General features: G+C 41.4%; 1 long non-coding RNA gene across 1 annotated transcript; it reads right to left on the reverse strand.

Moving 5' to 3' along the window:
* Window positions 1–2436: 2436 nt before the first annotated feature.
* LOC147755560 (uncharacterized) lies at window positions 2437–13365 on the reverse strand. The gene is made up of 3 exons (XR_015327773.1): window positions 8682–13365; window positions 3965–4129; window positions 2437–3780 (listed from the first exon to the last, which is right to left on the reverse strand). It is a non-coding gene; the product is annotated as an uncharacterized LOC147755560 (long non-coding RNA).
* Window positions 13366–13658: the final 293 nt, after the last annotated feature.

Consider the following 13658-nt stretch of genomic DNA (forward strand, 5'->3'; position numbering starts at 1 on the left):
ATGTCCATCATCATGATTGAGTTCTATTCCGTATTTTTCTTCAGATACTTGGCAACTGTCATACACAATAGAGCCCCCTTCTTCACTCTAGTCGGGGTAGAAGACCCACCGTGCGTGTTATTATAACAATACAACAAATAGAAAATCTATTGCGCAACAGATTGACAATTAATATGTAAATATTTTCATAAGATCTTGACAAACATTTCAAGCTAACGGTTACACGTAGTAAAGACAAACTCTGTTGTAGAAAAGTAAGCTTTTTATGTTGCCAGCCACGCTTCTATTATGACCTAATGATATATCCATACATACCTGTTTTGCCTGGCTATCTATGCGTGCATTTTCTCGAGCAGGAAACCTTTATTTAATGTATATGCATATCAAAATTTATTTAGAGATACTGAATTGTGATCATTTTACGAATACATACAGCTAAGCAAATAATACGCGAAGTAGAAGGTTTAAAGGCACTAACAGTAACCTGGATCGTCCGACCTATTATACAATACTTTTTCGATTTCTTCTTCAATTTGAAGCTTCCGAGTGGGCAACGCAACGTCAATAACGTGGACGCCTTATCATCAAAACTGGCCACCAACTCCCTTTGATGACCTGCATTTGCTTACTTACCTATATTACATGCATCTCCGTTTGGACTAAACAGGATGGTCATCAGAAGCCTTATTTCTGTTGGTTTGCCCCTGTCTTACAGGACTCACTTGGTAAAAACAAATGGTTAACAACAAAAGCTTAGCAATGAATCTGCGCTGGGGTTATGTTGGACGGACGGGTTTGGTCATTGGACATAGAGTTACAGGATTTTTCGATAGGCCACTGTTAAGTAGATGGCAACCATTATTACAGAAAGAAGACTCGCTTATCATCGTCATCATTACAATGTCGTGGTCGTCACCTCACGTGGCTGAATTGAAAGGTGTCATACATGTCAAAGTATTATCGTGTTGAACTCCGTGAAGGTCACCAAGTTTACTATTTCCGGTAAGAATACCAAATGGTCAAAATTATGCAAAGTTAATTTTTAGAAATGTTGTACTATCGCAAAACACGTTAGACAAATCGATCCTTTTTATTTTATATAATTTATAAGAATTAATAATGACGAGAATTAAATAATGTCTCTTTAGTAGAGGGAGATTAATTCAGGCGCGCAATACGTCCGTCATGAGTCAGAATATCGTAAATATTCGAAAGAACCAGATAATGACAAATAGTTAGGTTCATCTTGCATTGAAAACACCTTGTGAATCAACTCACTGAGATACGGGAGGCAGAGCTCGAGCCCAGTTGTCGATATGGCTCCAATTATGCCATACTTCTAAGGGCTGCATACAAAGTCATCACCTTTTCCAAAAGCAACGGGCCTTTAACCTTTTGACGATGGACACGATCCCTTCTCCCGAATAGGAGTTATGATGTTCTAATAAACTATAATCGACACAAGTGGCGCGAAAAATCAAATGGCTTTCTTAAGATGGACTGGCGATGTTTAATGTAGACTAACTTCATTTGCGTTTAATTCTGCCAGGTTTGATAGCTACGATTTTGCATTATTGGTCAGCACGGGTACGCTGCAGGTCGTTCCACTTAGCTAGATCTGCAAATTGAGCAAAGGATTCTGGTAGTGTGGCGGCTCATTCGTGGTCTCGACACACTGACGCTATAGATACGACTCCCTCCGTTTTCCCGATCTCCTGATTCCGTTTTCCTCAAGTTTACGCCGCGTGCTAGTCCATGGTGTGTAATCGACATATTTCGTTAGTGAAGAATCTGACGAGTGGCGAATTAGTACACAAAAAAGAGTAAAGCGAGCGGTAAAAACGTATAATATTTGATATATATATATATATATATATATATATATATATATATATAACATGCTGGGGATAGCCTGCTTTACGAGTATCAAAATGATGACGTCCGCTTCGTAATTGGCTTTGATCAAACATATATGCTAGGCAATTCAGGCATCACTTGAAGACAACAACAAATAGCCGAGTTAGGTTTTCTGAACGACAATTGCAGATCGATACTCATAATTGACTCTTCAATATCAGTAGAAACAAGGTCTACGATGAGTCCGTTCGAACGCGTTCATATGCCAAGAAGGTTTGCGGAAAGTCTCTATCTAAGGTTCTGTTCAAACATCCTAAATATCTTATGGAAAAGTTCGCGACTTACTAAATGGAAAAAGCACCTAATGCCCCGAGACAAGTTGTGTCAAAGGCCAATGCCCTGAAACAAAGGCGTACCCTCGCCCACCATAATGCTGAGCCATTAACAGATGGTACTACGTTAATGCTTTAGTTTATCAAAACGGGTGATACCGCTTTTCCGGGCGGGAATTCGCGCCCAGGAAGTTTTCGAACGACAACATCGACTGTTGAAGCGCCACGTCATCGACAGAGAGGTGAAAAGTTAATGAACTAACTAGAAGAAGAAGAATTAACTATGTTTTTTTCATTTTTTTGATGCTTTATTATGTCTTTGTTAGATATTCTGGACTGCAGGACAGCAGCAACATCAAATAAAATAACAACAATAAAATAAACAGCAACAACGACAAATAAAACGAAAGAATTACAATGCTTTACATTAACTTTTTGTCTTCAATTAAAAAAAAAATAAGAAAGACCCTAAAGGGGGAGAGGCTTTGATTCCTAAAGGCCGGCATTTATTCCTTTAATGGAAAAAAAGTAGGTCGACTACAGATGCGTAAAAAAATTAAATAAGAATATCGAAAGAAATAGGATTTCGGCAATGCAATTGCCAAGAGTCCTGTGCGATTTCCAGTTTTCGGAGAAATTTGTCTATAACAGTGCTAACAGTTTGTCCAGAACGAAGCGCAATGATGGACGAGCTGCGTTATAAGAAGTAGTGGAAAATATGTTACCCTTATCGTTGAATTCACTCAGTTATTTAATTGTGTTTAAGTATAGATTCGCATGGGAAATAACGAAGACGCAAACATATTCATATAACTATATAGCTTTGCACACAAACAAAATAACATAGATCCTACGGAAGAAAAGGCGTACGCGGCGGGTGGTAACACTAGGCTTACACTAGGCCTAACACGTACGTCAACTAGAAAAAAAAAAACAAGATTACAAACTATACGCGTACACCATGTCCTAGCATAAGCCTGATTTGGCCTGCCCACCCTTCGTTGTTCTCCGTACAATGGCGGTTACATTAACAGTTCAGCTGCGTCCCTAGAAAAGGAAATCTATATCGCTAGCTTGTCTGCCTTTGCCAAATGTACGATGAATAATCTTTGCCTTCATACATTACTTAAACGTACCAACGCCAAAACAACGTAAATGTGTCAACGATCACTGGCATGGTCTAGGGAAATACCTGGGATAGAAACAATCCGGCAGCTCGAGAGCAACAGTTCCCACGCGCAGTATTCGGTCGTATGCCATCCCGAGAAATCTTCTTCATGCAATTCGTCGTCGACGTGTGTAAATGGTTTCCCATCTTCTCCTGCTTAGCGATACGGTATACTTAGCTTTATTTTTTAACATTACCTCACAGACATATATCCTTTTTATATGTAGCAATATATATATATGGCGATTCAGTAATCATCAGCGAAAAATTGGATGACCTTTACACCATCGTGGCCGCAAGAGTGCGTGCGTATCAGCGACCGTTGTAGCTCGACGACCTTGAAAATGCATCTTATAACAAACGAGTTGATGAAACAGCCACGTTTAAGAGCTTCTTCCAAGAACCGTGTAACGTGCCGCTTCTCTATAAAAATGAGGACAAACGAAAATGAGAAAAAACATAGTAGACACATAACGTAACATCAGAAATGAGTGTCCTTCGTCCAAAACAGGGCGGTGGACGGTAATAAAGTTTTTCGAAAATAGCATCTGAGAATAACTGGGCAACTACATTTACGATCTCTGGATATGAAAACGGTTATTCCTACCTTGCTCTTTGCATTGAAGTCTTCCTGCGGCAAACACTCGAGCAGAATGTTAATAGAGATTTACGCCTAGATATACGGGCGGCGCGAGGGCTTCAGCAAATATTTATTTCGTTTTCAGATCAGACCAGAGCGCAGCATGACTACGTTCGTTTTGGCAAGGGCTGGCTAAAAAATATGCTGGAATTTAAAAACTTAACGATTTTTGTTGTTTTTTCTTTTTATTTAATGGCATACGGCGATAATAGACATGGCTAAGGTTTACCGTACAAGATACTGTATATACTATCAAAAGTAGTCTGGCATATAAGTAAGCTTCATTTGCTATCTTGCTGTTCTACAGTATTATTATTGTTATTATTATATAGTACTACATTATTCCGATTCTATATATATCTGACTAAGATATGAATAAATTATAAACGTAGACACTAGATTAGCCAGCCTTATGTAGATGTCTAACTACACTAATGCAATTTGCTTCTATGTGACCTCTTCGCCACCATATAAGACGGGATAGCAAAACGGACCGAACGACCACACATATAAGCATACTACAATATGAAAATTTCGATATTTACAAGCTTTGAGCAAATATACTTGATCACTCTTGGTCTCTCTGTCTATATTGCAGGCTCAGCACTCACTGTTTTGTTTCGATTTCCTTTGGTCGCACGTACATTTGGCAGACATTCTAAAATATGGCACGTTGAATGCCCCGCAGTCTGCCTAACATGCGAAATGTTACAGCGTTTAATGCCAAGGCTGCTTGAGATGATGATTGTTTCAAAACAAGATCGTCAAGCGGGACAGTCGACACCCCAGTAGAGCAATACGACGTACGCAAAGAATGAAATAAATGATATTAAACGATCGTACACAGATACAGCTCCAGTAGCACTATATGTCTAGGGTGTACTTCAGGGCCTCGGTTTCTACCCATCTCCTAGCCTAACAGCTAGAATACGACTTCAAGGCATTGTCCATGAGTTTAACTCAAAGGTAAGTTGGGAAATCATTTTGGGTAGTCCTCGAGAGTTTTCTGCAGCATTTCGCTAAATTCCCTGGTTCCCGTAGCTAGTTTCTTCCACGTTTTAGCGTGTGAGCATCAACTTAGTTTTAGGGTTTCAGTAAACATGTACATGACACAAGATGCAAACTTTTGGAATTGATAAGAGTATTACACTTTTTAACTGACCTTCGATATATGTATACGTTTTGAGGTAAAAGGTTTACGTTAATCTAACGGCACAGAAAACATTTATGCCATGTCACACCGGATAGTAACTTCCCCTGGGGAAGTAACTTGTCACCTGTATCTTCCTATTGTCGCCAATGTAATTGCTTACACCGCAGCATTAGAATTACAAAAGGACTGGAATATAATATTCAATTAGATACCTTGTGCCCAATGACATTCATCGTCGGCTAAGGGTGATTCTGCATAAATAACCCGGTCTCCCAAGCTCAGTGAAGTAATCACTGTTAGCTCCCGCAGCATCTGCTCCTCGCGAAGTAGCCATACCTACGTAAGCCTCCGTAGATCATATAAGCAGTACATCTCACTACACATTCTATTGATGCTAAGTAAGCGCTTCAAAATAATGGTGTCACCTAGCTATAGGTTAACATCGCCATTTTCCTTTCTTGTTAAGAGCTGGTGAATGAGATGTTGTCTGCTTGGCCGGGTGACTGGCTCGTTCGTTAACCTATTGTTGGCCATTCGTCCTTCGGTAGCCGAACTTTCGCTACTCTTCTCACCTATACTGCATCGTTAGGAATTTCCGCTTCCCTCTGGCGAGCTTTTATGGCAATGATGTCTGCTGTCCCAGTGTGGCTTTTGCCGTTTTGCCAGCTTTCGATACGATGCTGTCGATGACACCGCATAGTGTACCTGTCCCTTATATATACATATACGTCAAAAACCATGCAGCTAGAGTATAGCATCTGCACGGCAGCGCCACGTCTCTCTTGAGTCTTCGGGTAAGAAAATGATCACACAGCCCGCTTGTGAACCTATAGGCAAGATCATTATTGAGGTTCGCCGATCAGCTGCTTAGTGAGTTGTCGATCGATGATAATCATCAGTTACGCTGGCGTGAAAATTGTCTTACTTGACGACTTCTTCAAATGCCGTCTTCGAACACTCATCTTAAGCCAAACCACTTTAGTTCGTCGTGGAAGAACAATATTAGTCTGCAATGACTAACCTTACTTGGCATGCTCCGTCTGTATAAAGTCGTGCGGGTTAGTAACAGTAATGCCGTCTAAGACTGAGATAAACAGTACTGACTTACTTACGTGGCTACATGTGGTACAGCTGAGTTTCTGTCAATGTGGCCATATTCGAACTTGGGATAGCAATAACTAAATTTTCAAAGCTTGTTCAAATTTCATATCTAAATAATTAAGACGGGCTAAGTATATGTTGATGCCACGCGCGCCCATGTTACGCCCATGACCTCACTGAATTTGCGCGACTGCGAAATTTATAGAGTGTAGCTGCCTGTCACCTAAGATAGCTCATACCTACCGAAACAAAAGCATATACAGGCGAGTACGAGTGAATCTGTAAAGTGGCAAAAACCCCAAACCTACCTATGCTATTTTCTTGCGTATAGCCGACGCATTGCACCTGCCGAGGTAACTACTTTTGCGACCGTTAACTATTGGTCACTCATTACACTGACATTCATGAGAACGCTTCGTCCTCATGTGAACACGGGATCTCCCCGTTTAACATAGAGCTTAAGATCTGTATAGCTATGCTACTTCAGTATTTCAAGATAGAGCTGAAGAGTGGGCGGATTTAGGTCCCCTTGCATTTACCAAGCTCTAATTTAAATTTACTAATCTATACACATATAGGAGAAACACCTTTCCTTGGTCAGCTTGACATGCCGGTAATACTATTCGATATCCAGCACTATACTTCGGTTATTTGTCTACAAAGAGAATCGTGCACATTCGTAACGGAACGCGTCGAGGCGGAGAAGTGAATTTAATAATTAACAGCGGGATCTCTTATGCTGACGCTTGCTCATGTCCTTACCGACCGGAAAACGGATTCTGTTATATTTCTTCGGCGATCATTTCGGCGTTGCAAACGAGCACATCGTTCTGCCTTAATAACTAAATATTGCCAACACGTTTGTTCCCTGTTTCTGAAGTTCGGCAAACACATGCGTTCTCACCGCCGCTTCTAATTAATTCGTAAAAAGTATATTACAAACAAGTATTTGCAGAGGAGAAGTGGAAACGCAAGAGCTATTATTGAACACTCGACAACGATGTAACGAAAAACCGCCAGCTGCTGTTCGTAGGAAACAATTTCTTAAATGGGTTACGTGTGGCCTGAGACATTGAGTTTACATTTCATAGTTAGCTGAACTTTTTGGGCTCTGGGGCAGTATTTCACTGAATAGAACACTATCAGTAAAATGACCATTTAAGGCACTTGCTACCCGTGTGTGACCAGATCGATTTTATTTATCGACCCAAACGGCTTCGAGCGACGTTTAGACTGTTGTCATTATCCATTATTTATTATTTTCCCTCGCAAACCGACGTGGAGCTGGGTTATATTATTTCCATCTTTTCATTATGTATCTGACTCAGTCGGTCGTAAGGCAACTGGTGAACACGGACAGAGGATGACGCGCAAGACGCCATAACCATAAATACGCTCATCACACGATGTCGCTAGGCAAGTTTTATAGTATTTGTTCACGGGAGAGTAGCAGCAGAAAGATAATCATTCGTAAAACTCTTTTACCGATCGCACAGAACTCCTAGTTGCTCGAAAATGTAAGAGGCTGTCACGATACTGAAGACCAATGTCTAACGCTGCGTATAGAAGTAAAAATTTCCACCATTTCGGTGTTTGTAATCAGTAGTAAAAATAAGCGGGGCCGGCGATCCACGAAAAAGCTTTCTCTAATGGTACAAGCGTCCTGGTTTCTGAATATGTCAGAAATCAAATATTTTAAGGTGCAGTATTTAGCTCGTCCGCTTATAATGAATTGATACAATTTATTTTCTAACCCTGTCTCTCTTGTCGGAAGGTTGGGTGAAATAATAGGTCGTTCATCTACTGAGGGCCAAAACGTGGTTACCGTGCAAAACGACATAAGTGCATGTCCCTAGACCTGTACGGTTGTGCACACAAAGTAGGGCCTTAGATCTAATTTTTTTTAAATGGAAACCACATGTTTTAGCGTATTCGTGACGAATATCCTCGAAATATTGTGCCAGATTGACAAAAGAAAATGACTGTACATTCATGGTATCGAAGAGTTATCTGTAAGATCAATTCGCCTAACACAGTTCAAACTGTCTAGTACAGTTATTATTATTTTTCGGAACACCGATTTAGCTTTGCGACAATGAAACCCACGGCGTGGTTCATAACGGTAGGCAATTTCGTACCATAGTGTTTCAGTTTCCCTGAATCGGGCGTGAAAACAATGTCATAGGAAAATATGATACACTTCATTAGAAAATGAAGTTTGGCTCCGTATGATAGCTGACTTATTATTGGTGGAGGTCATTCTAATTGCGTGCGATTGATTCCGCAAGGCTTATACTATTGATAAGTACTTCACTATCCTAAAGATGATTTGCTGGTCGTACCTATTCGCTGTTGCTCTACCTCTGACGGAGCGTTTTGAAAAGAAGTGTTGACATACACCCAAATTATTAATTAATGACGACGACTTACATTTTCGCCTCATAAATCCAAAACCCTACGTCCACACGGGCCAGTTGGAAGGCATTGCAGGTGTACGCTTCATTCTGTATTTCTGTTATATCGAAATCGGCAGCTGTCAAAGGTTCGTCGTAGAAAGTTGTTCGTGAAGTACCACGACCTGCACAAAAATGGCATTTCATCAACGGTAAAGAACCATATCAGCAAGCATAATCTTGTAGCCTTCTTCATATCACTGAGACTATAGGGGGTGATTAATTCGTAGTGACTGTAACAGAATCATCTGTCGTAAACCCAGCTAATCCAGTTGTATGTACACAAATTAGACATTTTCTTTGTCTAGTATTTCTCGCCTTTGTCTAGTATTTGCTAATTTTCGCTTGTTTACACGTATCTATCCAAAGTGTAAGAAAAAATAAAGGGAGCACCATTTTATTTCTAGGACTAATCAACGCATACGTAACTAACAACTGCGCAATGCGCGAACATGCGATGTGATAGATGAATTGCCTGATCCACGCCAGCTAGTGTAGCTGCTATAAGTTTATTACGAACTTCTCGTAAGTTCCGACAATACGATTCCCTACGGAAATTTCCCTAACATCTATAGTGTAACAGAAATCTTAGGCCATAAAATGATAAGCAATAGTAGATGGCTATACTTCAAGATACTTGCCTTCAAAGTTTTTTTCATCTATCGGGAACCTTTTACCATTACAGCGCAGATTGTTATCTATACAGTTATCGGCTATCACCTGCTGACTTAACAAGCCCAAGCAAATTTCAGCAAGAGCAAAACGACGTGGCGTGAGCATCATGCAAATCAGCTTTCAGAAAATGATCTGTAGTTTAACTTGATAAAATGCTTTCGAACATGGCGGTTCCACCCAGACAGCGACGCCGGGGGATTGGCGGTTGATGTTGTCTAGACAAATGAAAACACTTGCCCATCAGGTGTCACGGAGATTAGGCCCGCATATCCGTCCTTTTGTCATGATATATTAAAGAGCTTCTTCGGCAACAGCATTCGCACACAGAGATAGACTCGTTCATTATATAGCGAATAAATTTGTACGAAACAATAATATACGTTATACCTGCGCTTATTCCATGACACGTACGGTAGTACAGGCGCAACGACTGAACTCATGGTAATTAGAATTTCTAGAAAGCGGTAAGATCTTTGTTTGTCTTAACGAAATATTCTCGAATTTCGTTAGATTGGAAAGCGCTAGGTGAATTCCGGTATTAATAACATAATCTAGGTAGACAGAAAAAGAAAGAACCGATAAAAAATAGCAGTAGAAATGGATAAATTGCATCACCCAGCTTGATGGGTAGCACCTTAAGGCCTGGCCATTCTGGCCGGCTTCGTAGATTAGATGTTATTTTACTGCTCTGCTATAAACGGAGGATATTCTAGTTTATCTAAGTGGAATTACTAATTTGCGTCGTGATGAATAGGATTCAATGGAGGTTTAGCTATACAGTCACGTTCTCAACATGCGCCATCTCGAACAGGGAAGGTTAACATTAGAACTTTGCTGGTTTATAATTTTGAAGATGAACGTTCTGTTTAACTAGTTGTCACAGGCTGGTGCGTAGCTCGGTGCCATGACTTGACAACTACAAAGCAATTGCGTGCGATCAACAACCCCATCGTTACGCTGGGTTTTTTTCTGCCCACAGTACCGTTGTTTACGCTGAAAAATTCCGCTGAATAAATCAAGTAACGCTGTAAGGCAATAAATAATTTCGAATTCTCACCGAAATCTGTCGTCGAGAATAGCCGGAAAGTTACCGAACATAAATAACTTTCTATGCAGTAAAATGTGTTGTTTCACCCTGTGAAAGATTTAGCTTAGAGGATACTAATAAACAAAAGTTGCCGAGTTTAGTTCGCTTTCTTGTGACATGGCGTCAATTCGCCATGGATTAGGAGTCAAAATCTGTCTACCAGTTGCCTAGCCACTCAAAATGTTGTGTGCCGGATCAACGTTTTTCTAGGATTGAGCTCTCGTGAAACGCAGCTTACAGTGTCGAACAAATGCAACCACAGGCGCCGGTCCTGAAAGACCACATCTGTCCTACAAGGCTACGATGCTTTACGCATGTATAAAGATGATACCATTTTGTAATAAGGTCCACTTCGAACATATCTATAGTCGATTGCAAGCGATGGTCGCAGCTTACTAATTCATATTTATTACTATGGACGCTCTCGGGTACGTTGCCTTGTGTATGTCGCACGACCGGTTTAGGCTTTCCTTAAGCCTAAACCGGTCGTGCGACATACAACTACTAAAATTTGCATGACAGTAGCGTCGCCTATTCAAATTCATAAACATTATAAATGTCGTGAAATCTATACGTATTCTATTCACATCATGAACTTTGTTGATATAATATTAACCGGTCCTCTAATTCCCAGTCGAGCTATTAAAAGATACGCGTCTGTGACAGCGCTAATGGATGTATTCAGTCGTTTTTTGTAGCGTAATTATATTCAAGGGAGATAGATTTCTTTTACATCTGGTTGTTCGTACAAACATATTTATCACCGCAGATATCCTCTATTAACTCAGACGTTTCTGCGTGTTCTGAATGTTGTCAAGATACTATCAGACACATCGATAACACAAGTTTCCTTCTCGATATGTCCATATAATTCGCTTTTGTATGCCTCAGTATACCAGTTGGTAGATTGCGGTTGTTTTGTCTAAAGCCATAGTGAGTATACTGCGATTCTATGTAATTCATGTTACATGCAACTTCTTGAGCAGTTCTTAGCGCTAGCGTGTTAGCTTCACGCCGCTCGGTGATAATGGGTTCTTGACGCAACATAAATTGACATAGCTCGATGCATAGTAACGACAAAATAGAAGTAGTAGCCAACATCCATTGAACAGCAGTCAAGATCGTTGTTGAGACGCCAAATGAACACGAAAAAGGAACTTTCCACTCTAGCCGCCTTCGGCGGGAGCATTAGCGACACCCAAGAACCTGCAGCATTATTATAGTCAATTATGTATACATTATATTGATCGTCTATTAATATTTGACGATTTTGCTAGTCTCGTTGCTATTTACTGTAGTCAGCGGCCTCTAGCCTTTCTGTTCTTCTGGTTCGTTCTATCTTCTCTCAAAGACAGACAACGGCTCCCATGACACCTCCGTGACGCCATACTTTTCATGCTACTCTAGCCGTAGGCACGAGTTGTTTGTATCTCTCTCTTTCGTTCACACACAGACACACTCGCACACGCACACACGTGCACTTTTCCTTTTTGCTGGGACAAACTTTTGGACTTGTGCAGTCTAGCGAGTAGCGCGAAACTGCCGCCCTTCCCCATCGCCAACTACCGGCTACCGTACACACATGCGCAGCTGCTTCGGCGACGCCCTGATCTGCTTTTGTTGGTAGTGACGACGGCGGCGGCGGCGGCAGCAGCAGCAGCAGCAGCTATTACATTACTTAGTGGCCTTGTCTAGCATCTAGGTCGCGCCATCTCTACGATACTGAAAATGCCGCCGCTGCAGCAGCAGTTGTCGCAGCGATAACGTCTCTTACCACCTTTACGCCTTTCCACAAATGCACGGGTATGCTACACAAAGCCCAGGCGGTGGAGGCTACGTGCTCATGACAGAGGTGAAGTCAGCGGCAAATTCATTGTAGTCACTGACCGACGAAAAAGGCGGTAATAGCAGCAGCGGTAGCAACAAGTAACGGCCAGAATTGAAGCGCAGCATAACCCATGACTTGGCGCAGGTCGGCTGTCAGCTAGCGTCTGCCGCTGGGCGCTTGCGTTACCGAGCTTGTATGTACACTTAGCTTTGTGAAGTATGATGAGATGCTGACGAGAGCAACCAGGACGATAGTTTTCGTCCATTATACAGTACGTAAACAACAGGAGCACATATTGGAGTGGCAGTGGGAAGATGCGTAGACCGAACGCGTGCAGACCCGTTTGTCTGGGCTCTTGTTTTTTATGACAGTCTGTTAACGCTACGTAGTATAGTCCGTGTACAGTTCAAAAGAAGCAAACGACCGAACAAGCAATTCAATGTTGTTATTCAAAGCAATATATTCAGGGCATGACATAGAAAAGCATTTTAGATAGCATAGGACAACAGCGATGCGTGGACACCGGTATTGTGAAACAACCCACGAGAGAGCCCCACGAAACTCAGAGAAAAAAGAAGGAAAAGGGAAGTGCAACGCGACGGTAACATACCATACAAGCAGCATGCTCCTTTAATCCACCCACAAAGTCTACCTTTTGACTACGATTTGTTTGCTACCCGTAGAGAAGCTTTGGTCAGTTTCTTTTTCTTATCTCTTATTCTTTCTTTAGCTAACATGGCGCAAACTCTTTGCGATGGTCTCTTGGAAAGCAAATGATCGGTTACAAATGGAGAAGTCTTCTCCTCTCTGATGACTCTCATTTTTTATTGGCCGTACAGTAAACAGTCATGCATTTCACTTATCCCGATGTATCCTCATTAATGCTATGTGTATCTATTATAGTGACGGATGGACAACAGTTTAATACGTTGTGGAACAAAGCTCACTTCTGGTCCACCGCACCCTTGCATGGTCGCCCTTTTTCGACATTTAACGTGGTTTTTCCTTCCAAAGATCATTGCTTACTTTAGTCTGTTCGGAGGACTTAGCCTAAAAAGACCCTCTATGAAGACGCACATATCCTTTACTACCCCCATCTCCCCGTTGGTCATGATCGGTTTCGTGTTACTGTCAAACAGACATCGCGTCTTCATTCGGGCTGAGTCGATGACTGGAATGTTAAGCAAATGGGCAGAGTACACCCCAAAAAGGCTTAACTAAACATCGAAATAGAGCTTAACCCATTGACAGCTATGTAACAAGCTTACAAGTTGCCCTGAGGTCCAACAAACACTACAAAGCATCCCTTTGACCTCTTCGATAGGAGCGTGTGGTAGATAAGAGAGAGAGAGAGAAACGACGCA

Source organism: Varroa destructor, unplaced genomic scaffold (assembly GCF_002443255.2).
Source record: "Varroa destructor unplaced genomic scaffold, Vdes_3.0 BEIS01000005.1, whole genome shotgun sequence".
Lineage (NCBI taxonomy): Eukaryota > Metazoa > Arthropoda > Arachnida > Mesostigmata > Varroidae > Varroa > Varroa destructor.